We start from the raw sequence: 15,753 nt of genomic DNA on the forward strand, positions 1-15,753 counted from the left end.
TTTCAGCAGGCTATGCAAACAGAAATACACACAGTTAATTAATACTGCAGTAATTTCTTTGATCTTCCAATGAAAACAAAATTTAAAAGTCATACTATTTCAGCCTAGAAGCTTAAAGTTAAAAAGCTTAGGAACTCATCCGGGACTTTGAATCCAAGAATCGTTTGGCTGATGTCATTAAAAGAGCTGAATTAGACTTGTAATTATTCCCTTATGAGTCCTGCTGTCTATCTGAGAAAGAAGGGTATTCATTTCTGTCCTCAAAATTGATTTATTTTGGTGAAAAAACAGAAGGGTTGGAGACAGCAGGGACTTAGTTTTACTGTGTATCTGATAGAATACAAGAAAATAAGTCTCGATAGTGAACAACATCCCTCCCAGTCAATAGGAGCTGTACCTTCTGTTTACATTGCATGGCAGTTTCCTTGAGATCCTCAGGATAAATCCTATCTCCGCAGTTCCGGCTGGCTATCCACTGCTTAGTGCAGTAACACTTCATTAACATGCAAATGCTTGACAGTTATTGGGCTTAAGTACATCTGCATATTTATAAACACTGTTCCAAACCACATCCCCACTTAAGCAAACTGTTTAATGACACTGAACTTAAAGTCTCTCTCATATCCATTGAAAAATATGTTGCAGTCAGATTCACTCACTTTATATAGTACTTTTTAAAATACTATTTACACAGTTAGGTCAAAAAATGCCTCAACTTTTTCCTTAGGTTTTTTAGTTGTTCTTTTGTGGCAATCAACCTTTTCCCTTTTTCTTTTTTTAACCTATTTTTCCACTGAAAAGGCAAAAAAACCCCAGAAAGAATGATGCTTTGGATATCAAGACAAGATAAACCTACAGCAATGCAAAACAAACATCAAATAAACCATATTTAAGCAGAAATCTGTAAAATATTCAGTCAAATTATGCAACCTCTGTATTTTCAAAGCAAAGGATTGAGAAACCCCAAACAATGCACAGGATTAAAAATTGCCCAAAAATCTACAGATTTACTTTCTTTGCTCACAACAGTAATTCCGCTCACCTCGAGACGACTTCTATTTGTTCTCCAATGTCACATTCTAGAAAGCACATACCAAACCAACGTAGGCAACTGCTACTTCTTGTAGCACATTCTACCCAGAGCATCTGGAATATCACAAATTTGGCCATGAATTTGCATGTCTCCAAAATTTTCATGCAAATTATATTTAGCAATAAATATTTTTTTAAAAATCAGGAAAAAATGTTAATGGACTAAAAGATGCAAAAAGCAAAATATAACAAAGTTATTAACTAATAACTTAATGTTTTGTTGAACATACTGGTTTTCTACTGCTTGAAGGCCAATATAAGAGCACATTAATGTAGAAAAGAATGGGAACAGCTGAATCAAGTTAAGCAATAGTTAAGAGGATTGCACGCAATCATCCTGGAAAAGCAGAGTCATTTCTGTTTCCCACCCTTTACTCCTTTAGCACACCAGAGTAGAAGTTGCATATCCTTCCTCAACAACCATTTAAGATGCATTATCTTTCTATTTGGGGTGGGTGGGAAAGTCGTAAGTTACCAATTTATATAAGTTACCAGTGATTTTCTTTGAATCTATGGGACTTTGTCCAGCCGAAAAGTGATTTATGTTATACACGCTCACAGGTAAAATATATTATCTCAAAGCTGCATTGTTCCTGTAGGGCTTAGTCAGTAACCTCCAGCATAGTATGATTCAGGATTATTTATTTTGTCCTGCTGCACAAGTGCCAATACTTAACTATGGGCCTCTTGCCTTATTTCTGTCAATCTGGATAGCAACCAAACACTTTATGGCTAGCCAGCCATAAAGTATCAAAGAGACCTATACAGACAGTTTGTGAACATGAACTGTAAAACTCCATAGCCATATATTTCATTATAGACAAAAGATGAACATGAGCTGTACTTGCACATTTAAAGAAAGAACAGGGCTGAAAGCCAAATATCTTTTCTGTAGAGGCTTAATCCAGAAGATCCCTGCTATATAGATTACATAAAAAGCTTTGTTGCATCTCCTGCTTGCTAGCCCGCTGTCTACAGAAACTATTTTAACGGTATCTGTGATGAGGAGAAATTGAATTATCTGAAATATTAGCACAATATCTCAAAGTGTTATGTAAATACCACAGTAAAATACAGAAGCATAACCACTGCCAGTTTCATTTTGGTCATATTTGGCTATACATATATATCATTGTATCAGAGACAAGTATGTTCTCGTGTCTCTTTGGACTTTTATAAGACACATCAAAGCAATGAGAAGTGACGTCCTGGGACAGAGAAGATACGTCATAACAACTACTGGTGCACAAGAAAACAAATTAATTTACTAGGACAAAAATACAACCATTTGAGACACCGAGGCTAAGAAATCATGGTGGGGTTTTTTTAGGTTAAGAAAACCAAAAATGGCAGGTATGAACAAAATTCTAAACAGCACTCATTAAAAACTAAATATTTTTCATTTACAGGAGCTAAATTTGCCTGCGTATTTCCCATTCTAAGTGTAGAAAATATTACAGTAAATATAATTCCTAGAGCCATGCAGACACATTTTCAACAACACATGTGACACTGAAGCTAAATTATATGATAATTCTATATATCATTCACATTACATACTGTGATAATTCTCAAGATTAAAAAAAAAGTGAAGATAAGACAGTTTTACGTGAAGATGTCTGTATTGGTTTTGCGTATGTAATACAAGCCTTGTGCTTTCCCCACACTTCAGATTCACGTTTCCTAGCCTCCATCTAAACTAAAAGTAGGAATCCACACAGTTAGGACTACATTCCTTTGTTCCCATTGCCTAAAATTTGGCCTCATTATAGCACGTAAAGATCGAAGGTAGCATTTTCAAAATTCACAAAACATTTTAGCTTTTAAGACCCTCCTGCAGAACTAAGTTCAGAAACATTTGTCTGACTGGAAGTCAGTGATGCAGCCTTCAATGACCAAACTTTTTCTAAAACATTAGCCCTAGAAGTCTTTAATCAATTTGTCATTTCTGAAAGTTTCACACACACACACACCCAGCCTAGAATTTTTTATTTTGGTTTATCTTCCTATAAAAACAATCAAAAGGACTGCTTTTATTGAACAAATAAATCAAAAAGACAATAATAGAAAGTATGGGGGTTTGTGTTGTTTGTTTTATGATAAATTAGTTTGTATTTTTTTTTCATTTGCATGTTTTGACTTGTGCTGTGTACCACTTTGGCACTATTTTCATGCCTTATTGTACAAGTGATGATATAGCTGATCAAATACAGACCCTATTGGAGGTCATATACAAATGACAACTCATCATCAGGACAATTTAACCTTGTGACAGCTTACTGCTATGATAAGAAAGAGGAGTTGGCTCTTGTATAGTCCTTTTATGGTGCTTACCTTTCCACCTCAAGTGCCGAATGAGTGAAATGTTGCCTACATGAGATTTAGTATCATCGTGAGAATCACAACTTCACATAAGCAATTAACACAGTCTACCAAAATGAGACCAGCAAAATGGTTTTGGCAGATACAATATCACATCACTGAGTTTCTTCTGTATCTCTGCATGTGCTTACAACTGAATTCTCTCTGCTCCATTATCTTCTCTTACCTTACCAAAGAGATTGCAAAAAGACAACCTTCCCTCTTGCAGATGGGATGTATACTCACCTCTCAGTCATGTAATGACATGTGCCCAGTATGAGAGAAAAAGAAAGGAGGCTGAGTGGATTTTTTTGAAGTATGTTATGTTTTTTTAAGAGTGCCAGGCAGGGAGATGCTTGGGAGCAGTCCCTTCTAAGAGAGACTGAGCTATATCTGCTCCTTTCAAGATTCATCACTTAGCTTAAGGTTGATACCAAGGCTTTAGAAGACAGATGAAGCTCAAAAAAGTGAAATATTTTCTCCAAAGAAATACTCCTTCATTTCTTCTTTTGATCTTAAGTGTTAGCCAAAGTTTAGGGTCTTTGAAAAGTGCTCTGAAAAACCCTGAAATCCCTATTGACAAGGCTAGCTTTGAAGACCACTGAGTAAACAATCTCATTTTTAAAATGAACTCTTCCAGTGCCTTAGTATAATTTCTAGTTTGTTTCTGTTACTGAACACCATAAAAAAGAAAAGTGTGATTATATAAGGCACACACAGGAATCTGAAATACAGAAGGCAGGTCAGACCCAAGGCATATCTGTAAATCCTCCCACCAGATGGAGAGCTCAGGACCCAGCACAACCCAAGCCAGGTTTCACAGCACAGCCTCACTCCTTCTACCCCATGCTGCCATAACTGATGTCTGTAGCCAGCATACTCTTACCAGGACAGCACAGCTAATTATGTCTACTACATGCAGAATATTTTGAACATGCTAACAACATGACATTTTGAAGAAAAATCAAAGCTTTAATACACTTTTGCAGCCTTGTACAAAACCAGTACCCACATTACCAAGTGGGACAGATATTTTTAGTTACAAAGACCCCGTTTCTATCAAAAATAAACTGTTTGGGATGAAATTTTCCTTTCCTATAAACATAAACTTTAGTTTTCACAAACAAATGAATGGAATGATACACACATTGTAAAATCCTGGTGGCCTTTCCTTTGGGAAGCTTTAAGAACACACTTGCTTTGGATCAGGAACTGGCAACGTGTCAATAAGAGTTCTGTCAGTTGTAAACATGTCTGCTTTTTCTTTTTTTTCTTCAGAATTTCCTCAGATCTGTCTACCTGGTAGAACATAAAAATCCGTGCGCACACACTTTGTGAAAATAACTTAAAATTTAATACATAAATTCTCTAAGTTTATGCTGACAGGGCTTCCCTTGCAATTCCAACTAAAAAGCCGTTGTTAGGTTATACAGAATCTCTCTGCTCCTCAATTGCTGAAGTACCACAGAGAATTGCAGGAAAAAATTAATTATTTTGCCCTCATATCAGGGCTGGAACAGCATATAGTTAGTGCAGCTTGTTCATATACTGCATAAAGAGAAAACAAAACATCAAATAGCTTGTCAGTTTAAAGAGCACGTTCTGTTTGAGGGGAGGGAGAGGTGAGAAGGGATGTTTATGTAAATGAGGCAGAGAAACTACAGAGAAAAAAGATGCAAGCATATAATTAAAATCTGTATCATAATGCCTACATACAACACACCAGCTGAGATTACAGGACCAATATTGATTCTAGCATCAAACTTTTCAGTGTTACATTTTACAATTCAGTAACATTCTTTTAAAATATGCTTTTCATGTGTAATCTCTATTATAGCACAATGGGCTCAAGATGATTTTTCAAACAAAGATAGACTTTTATCAAAAAAAAAGTGGAAACTTTCTTTAAACTCTGATCCCAGCTGTTTGATGTAATCCAAGCAGTTGAACGTCTGAAGCCACATAGTTTCATATAAGCTTGCACAAAACCAGAAGTCCTTCTGCATGTTATGTTACAGTTTGAGAGCTACAAGGCCAGGTGTTAAAAGACATTCACATCTGGGTTGGACCTTGGTAAGTTTTGTAATTTTAAGGTGACACGTCTGAAGATATTTACTTCTCTATTCAAAGGCAATGAAAATAAGGGAAATGGTCCTCTTCTATGGGGAAGATAACTATTCCCCAAGTGTTTTTACCTGTGTTTTGCTTTACCAATAAAATCAGGAGTTTTGATTTGGTAAGAAAGAGGTTTCTTCACAAAAAGGAAAAGTTGCATCTTCACTAAATCAAAACAGATTCACACACTTGTCATTCTCCCAAACTGCAGATTATGAGGCCTAAGACAAGAAGCATAAGCAGGGCTTAGCAATTTTTTTTTTTTTTTAAAGGCTCCGGCTGTCTCATATGTCAGACAGGCATGTGTATTATGCACATCCAGCAGGGGACAAAGATCAGAAATTTAAAGGAGCTGTTTGTGATTTTGGATGGGATGTGGCACACAGATGAAAGAGCAAACATTTTTCCCCTTGGTTTAATGCTAGCACTAGATTCCTAAATTAAGCCCAGCAGGAAACAAACATCCACCACAGATTTCAAAAGATATCTCACATCTTTGTATTAAAATGTGTTATTTTAAGAGTCCCAAATGCTGCATGTCTGATTTTTATTAAGTCCAGAGCCAACATAGGAAGTTTTATTTGATTTATTTTAAAAGAACGCAGAAAATATTAATGGACAATGGGATGTAAATTGCAGGAAGTCAGAAGAAAAATCAGGGAGTAGGAGATAATGGGCCTGATGTTATTATCTATAAGAATACTAAGGCCACAGGCTTCAAAAAATTACTTTGATAACCTTGAGAGCTTGCTCAGACTAAAGAATATAAAGTTAGTGGATTTTCCTGGGGGGTGGAAGGAGGACAGTCTCCATCTTTCTTTTCCAAATGGACTGGGGAGATGTTTCTGATATGCACTTTTGATTTCTTTCTACCCCAAAGAGCTACAATGTTGTATTCCCATGGAGGGCAAAATTAGACATCACCCCGCATGTTCCTCACACATTTCATGTGTGATTCTTGGTGAAATGAACAAGAATTCTAGATCCATATACAAATGCAGTTCAAATGTTCAACCCTGAAAATTCTTTTCTTCTAACACTCCATCTTTCTTTATACAAAATGTAAGAGTAACCAGAACAGGATTTTGCCCAGCTCAATCACTACACATTGAGCTTTTATTTTGGAAGTTGCAGATATTTTTTTTTTCTTCTTTCCCACTGACTTTGATGATGTTTTGGGATTAAAACAAGGAGCAGGCAGTTCCCATGAGATGAAAGACATAACTGCAAAGGACACTTACTTAGAAGATTTAAAAAAAAGTCTTGGAGTTTGAGATGCTGTTATGTATTTATTTAAAGAAACACTCCCTTGAAGGGGCTTAGACTTCAATATTTTAAATAAGTTTCTGCTTTTATCAGCTCTAGATGGAAATAAAATGGTTTTTTTTTTAATTGCCAAGCTGATAGAAATTATAACAATACGTTCCCAAGTAGACTAAATGTATTATTACAGACAGAAAGAACAGCTCCGAGTTCTTCTGTAAACAGTGCCAGTAATAAAGCCTAAGTTTCATTCTAATTTATGGTCAATTATAATTCCCAGACACCCTTACCCCAGTGACACCATTTCAAAAACGTTCACCACATTCCTTCCCCTTCAGCTAACTCCTGGCTGGGCACAGAGGCAGCCCCTGCTATGGCAAGTCCAGAGCTGTGGTTCAAGAGGTTCAGCCAACCTCTCAGGCCAAACAGAGTAGAGACCTGGTAGGCTCACACATCTCTCAAAGGACTAAATTTATCTTCCTCCTCTAGCTAGCCCCTTATTTCATAACATTTTTTGTGCTTCCACTTCCAGCCCTGCCCAACTCTCCTGTAATTTGCCAAGACAATGAAAGGTGAAGAGATGAGGTAGAAGAGGTAGGGGTGAGGGGGAAGCAAAAGTCTTGTTTTCTTTGGGAAGTACACTAAAGACAGAGCACAGAAGTACTTTTGACAGCAGGCAGAATTCTGCATGCGTGAATGAGCTTTCTCACACTGTTGGGTCAGCTGAGCAAGAGGAGAAAGGAGACCTTTGGTTTCTCTTACTGACACTACTTCTGCATGCAGTGCAAGCCGTTGATTTATGTTTCCGTTCATGCAGGCCTAAAATAAACACATAGTAGCTTACATAGTCCCTTGCAATGTGAAAGAAGTCAGTAGTTTCTAACTCAGGCCCTGACTGGCATCAGAAGACAGAGGTGCACGCACTACTTCATGTATCTAAATTCACTACTTTCTGAGCTTCAGATCTCATCATAAGTTATTTCCAATACCTCCAAACTTTTGGCTCCAACTTTTGAAATCCACCTTTGACTGTGAGATTGATGAAGTACTGGATTCACTATGAACTCAGATTAAAAGGGCCCTAAGAAAATACCGACAGAGACAGAAGCAAACATCAGTTAACATCCAAAACTCATCTCTTGTGGAAGGCCAGTGAAACTACACTTAGAACTCCCTGGATGTTTCCATCTTCAGGCATAATAATTTGGCCCGTCTTTGCAAAAGACAAGTTCATCATCTGAAAGTTTTGTATTTGATATAGAATAGAAAGGATTACGTACTCTAAAGTAAAAAATATAAAAGGTGTGTTTACTGTTCTTCGTCAGCTTTGGAACCTAGGAAGGGAATTCTCCTCCTTTCATTACATTTTTCAGCTTGCTAATGTACTTAAGGTTCATATTTTTCAACAATCCTAAAATGCAAATTTATCCTTTTATATTGCATCCTGTATTTTCTTCCAATCACTCAGCTATTCTGCAGGGCTTTTCATCAAAATTTGCCCTCATGTTCTGAAGTACCAGCATTTTGTTAAATTGTTCCAGAAGCATCAAATGCAAAATTGCTTTTCTAACATGATTTGGTTTTAAACAGGGATGTGTCACAACTGCTATTTCTCATACTTAGCAGTGGTATTGTATCACCAAGGGCTGTGGCTGTCTCCTGGACACGTTTGTGCTCAGTGGTCTTGCACTGAAATTGTGAAGCCAAAGAGGGAAGAGCATGGGACAGGACCCACAAAAGAAGAAAAACTATCTGCTTTTGTTAGTTTTGTGAAGTCTTGTACAACAGCGATTCCCAATTCATGAATTTCACACAAATACACAACATTCTTAAAGCACATCTACACTTGAGTACATGGTCATTCCAGTTTGGTTTAAATATTCATGCAGCTTACATTAATACTTATCTAAATAGAAGGGATATCTTAAAACAGAAATAAATAGAATATATTTACAAACTTCACTGGGAATGTCAATAAATTCATAAGGGGTAGTAGTCTCAAAAAAACCAAAAAAAAAAGCTCTAAGACTCAGTCTGCCCCCAAAGGCCCAAAGACATTACGGCATGGTTAGACTCCAGTATTTCTGAAAAACTAGACCCTAAGAGACTTTCTCCCAGCTACAGAGTTCTTAAGTGCATTGATACTGGTTATGATCGCTCGATGAAGAGCTTTATGGAAGCACCCAATGGGTGTCAGTGACCACTCAAATCACATTGTGGACTCATCACATCTTGTTAAACATGTACATTCAAAATCTGGAACAAGATTTTTTTCTGGAAATAAACATAAAATTGAGCTGACACACATTTTTGCTAAATTAAATGAACAGCTCAGCACCTTAGTGTTTTTTTAATACAAAATTCATCTTTAGGGACTGATAAATAGGACTGAAGACTGTTCACTTCAAGAGAAAAAGATGAAGCCCTCAATTTTAAACTATAAATCACCATTCCGCAAAAGCTACTTCAAAAACAGTTAAAAGGTTTAAAAAATGGCAAACGTAAAGCACAACTGTTTTCATGGAAATGCTGGTTTATCTTTAATGCTGCACTGTCAATAGCTTTATTGCCACTGGAAGCAGTGAAATGCAAGAAGTTTGGTATAATTGCCTCAGTGTATTCAGTACTTTAAATTGATCAAATTACGTGAATTGATTTTTAAAGATTTAGCTTAGGGAAGTAGGGAGGGGATGCCTGGGAAAAAACCATCAGTTCCATCTGCAGAGTGGAACTGATTATATGTTATGGATGGCTTACGCTCTAGGACTATAAAAAATTGCAGGTGACTTTGGTTACTAGAGGAGCTATCAGTCAGCCTGAATTATTGACATATTTTTGTGTAGTGCAGCTTCAAATATCTCCCTCGGTTTTCTTTTTCACCCTCAAAGTGTAAACATTCAGAGCTATCATCCAAAGGAAAGTCACAAGGTTGAACATAGGAACAAGCTATTCCAGTACCTGTGATTCCATCAAAACTAAAGTCTTATCTAGTACACAGGGAAAAGTTTAACCTTTCTCTTCCATTAGCTTCTTTTAAGATCGTTTCATACCAAGAGATAAAATCCAAACTAAAAAACTATATCCAGAGTCTGTTCCACAGTGATCAGAGGGGGCGTTACACCCTTCATTTGATGCTTAAGCACCAATGACCAGAAGGATTCACTGGGTGGCAGGAAACTATGAAAATAGAATTTAAAAAAAAAGATTAGGATTCCCAAATACTATCACGTCATTGTAAGGGAAGACCTATAGACTTAAAATCAGGAAATTCAGAAAGCCTAACACACTTCATCTTTGTTCCAAAATACACATCATAACTAATACTGAAGGTTACTGGGAGAAAGAAAAAATCCAACAGAATAAAAGAAACTATTTCATCTTTATTATCCTTTCCAATCATACAGTAACATACAATCCCTTAGGACATGACCACACTCTTTCCACAGGATCCCACTCCCTTTCAATACTCTGAATGGACAGTGATAATTGAACAAGTGATCATTAATTATTTGGCCTTACTCTTACTATTCAGTGTGAAGTCCCATGTCTTGTTTACTGTATACTATTGAGAGGCCGATTTGAACAATGAATTATTCATTTGCTTGTGGGTTTTCCTACAGTGCTCATCACAACAACATCTGAATGCATTACAAATATTAAGTGATTCATTTTCACATCATCTTTGTGTGATGAAGTGAATGGTATCATTGTATGCACATTACAGAAAGGGGACATGACACTGGGATATTAAAGCACCTGTTAATTCCAAGTGTGCAAATGGAGGCTCGCAGGACCAAGTTTCTTCAAAATACTTACTTTTGTCACACATTCAAGTCAGCTTCAGTAGCACATGTGGATTATATGCACAGGTCTCAGAGCAGGTCCCTAGAAAATGAGGAGCACAATCATGATCCCTGATCACCTGAAAACATTTTGGTTTTAAACTATATTGCACATAGAATGTGATGAGACAAAAATGATGACAGTGGAAGCAAAGAAATTCTCAGAACAAGCAGTTACATTGCAGAGGTGTAAAAGAAGGTAAACAGCAAAAACCCAGATACAATAGCAGAGGCACTGAAGCACAGTAAGGGTTTGTGCCATGCTGCCTTCAGAGAACACCACATTTCAGAGAATATCCATTCTTTATTGGATATGGGGGGAAACATAGTGACAAAGGATGAGGAAAAGGCTGAGGTACTTAATACCTTCTTTGCCTCAGTCTTTAATAGTAAGACCAGTTGTCCTTGGGTAACCAGTCCCTTGAGCTGGAAGACAGAGACAGGGAGCAGAACGAAGCCCCCATAATCCAAGGGGAAATGGTTAGTGACCTGTTATACCACTTATGAGGCCGGATGGAATCCACCCAAGGGTGCTGAGGGAGCTGGCAGAAGTGCTCACCAAGCCACTTGCCATCATTTATCAGCAGTCCTGGCTAACCAGGAAGAACTCAGTAAACTGGAAGTTAGCAAATGTGATGCCCATCTACAAGAAGCGTCAGAAGGAGGATCCAGGGAACTACAGGTTTTTTAGTCTGATCTCAGTGCCAAGGAAAAATCATGGAGCAGCCATCATGTGGCACATACAGGACAACCAGGTGATCAGCCCAGTCAGCATGGCGTTATGAAAGGCAGGTCGTGCTCGACTAACCTGATCTCCCACGACAAGGTGACCTGCTTAGTGGATGAGGGAAAGGCTTGTGGATGTTGTTTACCTAGACTTTAGTAAAGCCTTTGACATAGTTTCCCACAGCATTGTCCTGCAGAAACTGGCTGCTCATGGCTTGGACGGGTGTACACTTTGCTGGGTAAAAAACTGGCTGGATGGCCGGGCCCAAAGATTTGTGGTGAATGCAGTTAAATCTAGTTGGCAGCCGGTCACAAGTGGTGCTCCCCAGGGCTCAGTATTGTAGCCAGTTCTGTTTAATATCTGTATCAACGATCTGGATGAGGGGATTGAATGCACCCTCAAAGTTTGCAGATGATACCAAGTTGGGTGGGAGTGTTGATCTGCTTGAGGGTAGAAAGGCTCTACAGACTTGGGGAAGAGTGGCCGGAAAGCTGCCTGGTAGAAAAGGACCTGGGGGTGTTGGTCAACAGCCGGCTAAATATAAGCCAGCAGTGTGCCCAGGTGGCCTAGAAGGCCAATAGCATCCTGGCTTGTACCACAAATAGTGTGGCCAGCAGGACAAGGGAAGTCATTGTCACTTTGTACTCTGCAGTGGCGAGACCACAGCTTGAATACTGTGTTCGGTTTTGGCCCCCTCATTACAATAAAGACATTGAGGTGCTGGAGTGTGTCCAAAGAAGGGCAACGAAGCTGGTGAAGTGTCTAGAAAACAAGTATTACAAGGAATGGCTGAGGGAACTGGGGATGTTTAGTCTGGAGAAAAGGAGGCTGAGGTACCTGATCATTCTCTACAGCTACCTGAAAAGAAGTTGTAGGAAGGTGGGTGTTGGCTTCTTCTCCCAAGTAACAAGTGATAGGACAAGAGTTAACAGCCTCAAGTTACACCAGGGGAGGTTTAGATTGGATATTAGGAAAACTTTCTTCACCAAAAGGGTTATCAAGCACTGCACCAGACTGTCCAGGGAAAGTGGTTGAGTCACCATCCCTGGAGGTATTTAAAAAAATGTGCAGATGTCACACTTAGGGACATGGGTTAGTGGTGGATGTGGTAGTGATAGGTTAATGATCAGACTCAATGATCTTAAGGGTCTTTTTCACCTAAATGATTCTATGATTTGCTGTCTCCACCACTAGTACACTACGATATCTTGGTTTATATCTCTCACCTTCCTCAGCTAGGTGAGCTGGTGCAGTGAAAGGAAGAAGAAATAACACCATGTGCTTGTTTCACACCTCAATCCAAGTGGGAGAGATCTCAGAAGGGGTAGAACACAAAGCGACAGTAGATGGCTGAAGGTGAGCATGCTCCAGGGACCCTCCTCACTGCAGAGCTGGAAGTGCACCAAGAGAGCATGCCATCAGAGATTAAAAAAGGCTTGGAACTGTGTGCATTTAAGCAACGGGGACCACCTTTAATCTTTCCCTGTTATATGTAATTCACTCAAGTACATCTGACCTCATTTAAAAATAATTTTAAACCTCTACATGTTAGTTGTATGTATTTATACAGTTTCTATTATGACAAGTCCTTCCACAGTTTGATCCTTTCCCCAGTGTCTAAAACTGACAAAGTCATACACGCAGATTGTCTGGCATCATACTTAGCCTTCCAATAAATGGCTATCCCTACACAAGTGAAAACAGTTCCAAACTGTGTTAAACCTTCCTAAGGGGCAGGCACAGAGACAGAGCCGCTGCAGTGGAAAAAAAATCCTTTCAGAATTACAGTACTGCAAAAAAGGGGTTTCTGCTTCCATTCCAGTATCTGCAGTATTTCCATGAGAAATACAGCTGGATATAGCCTTACCATATGCAGGGCAGCACACATGTTGTGTTCAAGCAGCTGTAACCAAACAGGCTGCTCGTTATAGTCCAACACTGACCTATTTATCAAAAGTGACCCAGAATCTGTTCCCAGTTCTGCAAAAGGTATGTTCACAGTCTGTAAGAGGTTATTGGAAGATGCCTTCCTCCATGCCTTCAAAAATCTGATCCAGTTGCTGCAACCCTATTCAAATTATAAAGCAAGGACAAGAGGGTCCACCCTCTACTCAGACTTGCAGTGCCTTTCATTCCTCGACACGAGTTTTTCTCCGTGGCTTTCTAGGCAGTCTGGGAAAGCCCCCTCTAAACTCAGTAATCCCCTTGCATTGGTTGCAAACTCAGGTGCTCATCTGGTCTTTGCAGGACTTCCCTTACTCATTGTTCAGAAAAATGGGATTCATCACTAGCAGCAGTGGTACAGTGAAGCTCAGGCTTCCTTCTCATTGCCAAGGTGCTACCACACCAGAAAGAGGCTACTTCGGTTTTGTAGTTCTCCGAGGAAGATGCCTGAAACTATCTGGAGTTTTTGTCATATAGCTGACAGTACCAGTGGATATATGTATAAAATAAGCCTGAATCAAGGTTTGGCAGGAGGTGTTTTCCCCTGTGGGTAGGCAGAATGCTTGGGAGGAGAGGTTGTAAGGAACTGAGCAGGGAGACACATAAGCCAGTCTCCTGGCCTTTATTTGTTATCATTTGATTGACTCTGATGCTTCAATTTCTATCAGTCAATGGGTTTAAAAAGCTTATAACCACTGTTGAGCTTACAGGCCAGCCGTCAGATTACACTGATGCCAAACCTGCTGGAGAACAGACAACATGGAAGAGAAACACCCACATGGTCCTTTCTGCTCAGAACTTCAGGCTCATGTCCGAGACTTAATAATTCATAACACTTATAGTAGCTGTATCTGCACCTATAATGTTCTACCCTGTTTCTCCTCATTACATATTACAATAAAAGACGCTTTGGCTGAAATAGTTAAAAAAAGAATATTTGCTCGGGGAAATAAACTTATCTCAAAAATTCAGCTCAGCCTGATTTTAACATAACACATGAGTCTGATCCCTCTACAAGCTTTAGGCTTGTTAGGAGACTGTGGAGATATTTCAAAAAACGATTTTTATGTTTGTTTCAGAAACAGAGTAACCTTGACATGCATTACCTTTGAGCAGACTCAGAAAGAAACCCAAGTCTGAGCATCTCCCACCCATAAGAACAATGTGGAAGCTAACACAGCAAAAATGAGTTGAGGGTTTTATGAAAAGACAGATTCCAAAGACTACCGACCATGCTTAAGCTTGAGAGAGAAAGGCAAAGCAGTTCTAGACTCAGAGTGTAAGCTGGTAACACAAGGGTCACCAGTAGGTAGTTTTAACTGGAACAAATGAGGGCACAGACAAAAAGCATGTTAGCAAATACCAGTTTCACTGTAGCTGTCTATGAAACGTCAACCAGTTTAGTACATTCAGACAGAAAAACTGTAGCACAGGCATTTGATAGCTGTAAGTCATGTAAAAATTGTTCACATTTGTGCTGAAATCTGCATTTGCTGTTACTTTATAACCACCTGCATGACAATATTTGTACACTAAAGAAGATTGCTTAAAAGAAGTCAAACATCTGGTATGCTGGGATAATTCATAATTTTGTAAATACTGAGGATAGTTCATTGCTTTACTATGCACTGGTATTCAACATTAAAAAAACATTTTCTAACTTAGTATTACCCTGACAATAGCATCATCCAATTTAAACATATATATTATATATACATATTTTCTCTTCAATGTGAGTTTTATATGCCTACGTTGATTAGGCTATGGCTTATGTTGTACCATCATATAATTCAAGTCAACTTGTGTTTACTGAGATAACTAGAGAATATAGAAATAAAAAAGGATCTTTTCTTTTTATCTACTTTAACTAAAAATCTATATTTGAAAAAACATTAGAATATTTATTTTCTACTTTTTCATTTAAACTGATCAACAAGAAAAAAATTCTATACTGGGCTATTAATTGAAAAATGTTATAGGCAGTTAAAATATGATAAATAATATCTCATTTTTAATAAACTACTTGGAAAACTCTTATATAATATTATGTAAATTTATATCTGAAGTGTTACTGATTCTGAAACTGTGTTTTAACCTGGAGTGCAGGTCCCACAGCTATTAGAGACTGAGGGCACTAGGGAAACTTTACTCTTCCCCTTCCCCTCTTCAGCTTCTATAAGATCACTCCCTCAGGCTGGGTTTGAGGAGCAACATCAACACACTGTAGAAACGGCTGCAAAATTTGATACCTTCTTTTGTAGCCTATTTCCGTCAGGCCAAACTGCAGAGCTTTCACATGAAGGGGGAAAGGGAATAAAAAGGAGACTTTGAGAAGTATGTCTGCCCTGCACAAATAAAAAGTATTTCCACTGTCCCACAATAGAGAAAAACACACCCCTGTCCCATCAC

The 15,753-nt window shown here is 38.4% G+C and overlaps 1 long non-coding RNA gene across 1 annotated transcript in view; it reads right to left on the minus strand.

Moving 5' to 3' along the window:
- Positions 1-15,753, minus strand: part of LOC141944337 (uncharacterized) — a 261,208-nt gene that overhangs the window by 84,282 nt on the left and 161,173 nt on the right. The window contains exon 5 of the long non-coding RNA XR_012629233.1: positions 10,648-10,716. This is a non-coding gene — a long non-coding RNA (uncharacterized LOC141944337). The remainder of the gene's footprint in view (positions 1-10,647; positions 10,717-15,753) is intronic.

This window comes from Strix uralensis, chromosome 1, assembly GCF_047716275.1.
Source record: "Strix uralensis isolate ZFMK-TIS-50842 chromosome 1, bStrUra1, whole genome shotgun sequence".
Taxonomy (NCBI): Eukaryota; Metazoa; Chordata; class Aves; order Strigiformes; family Strigidae; genus Strix; species Strix uralensis.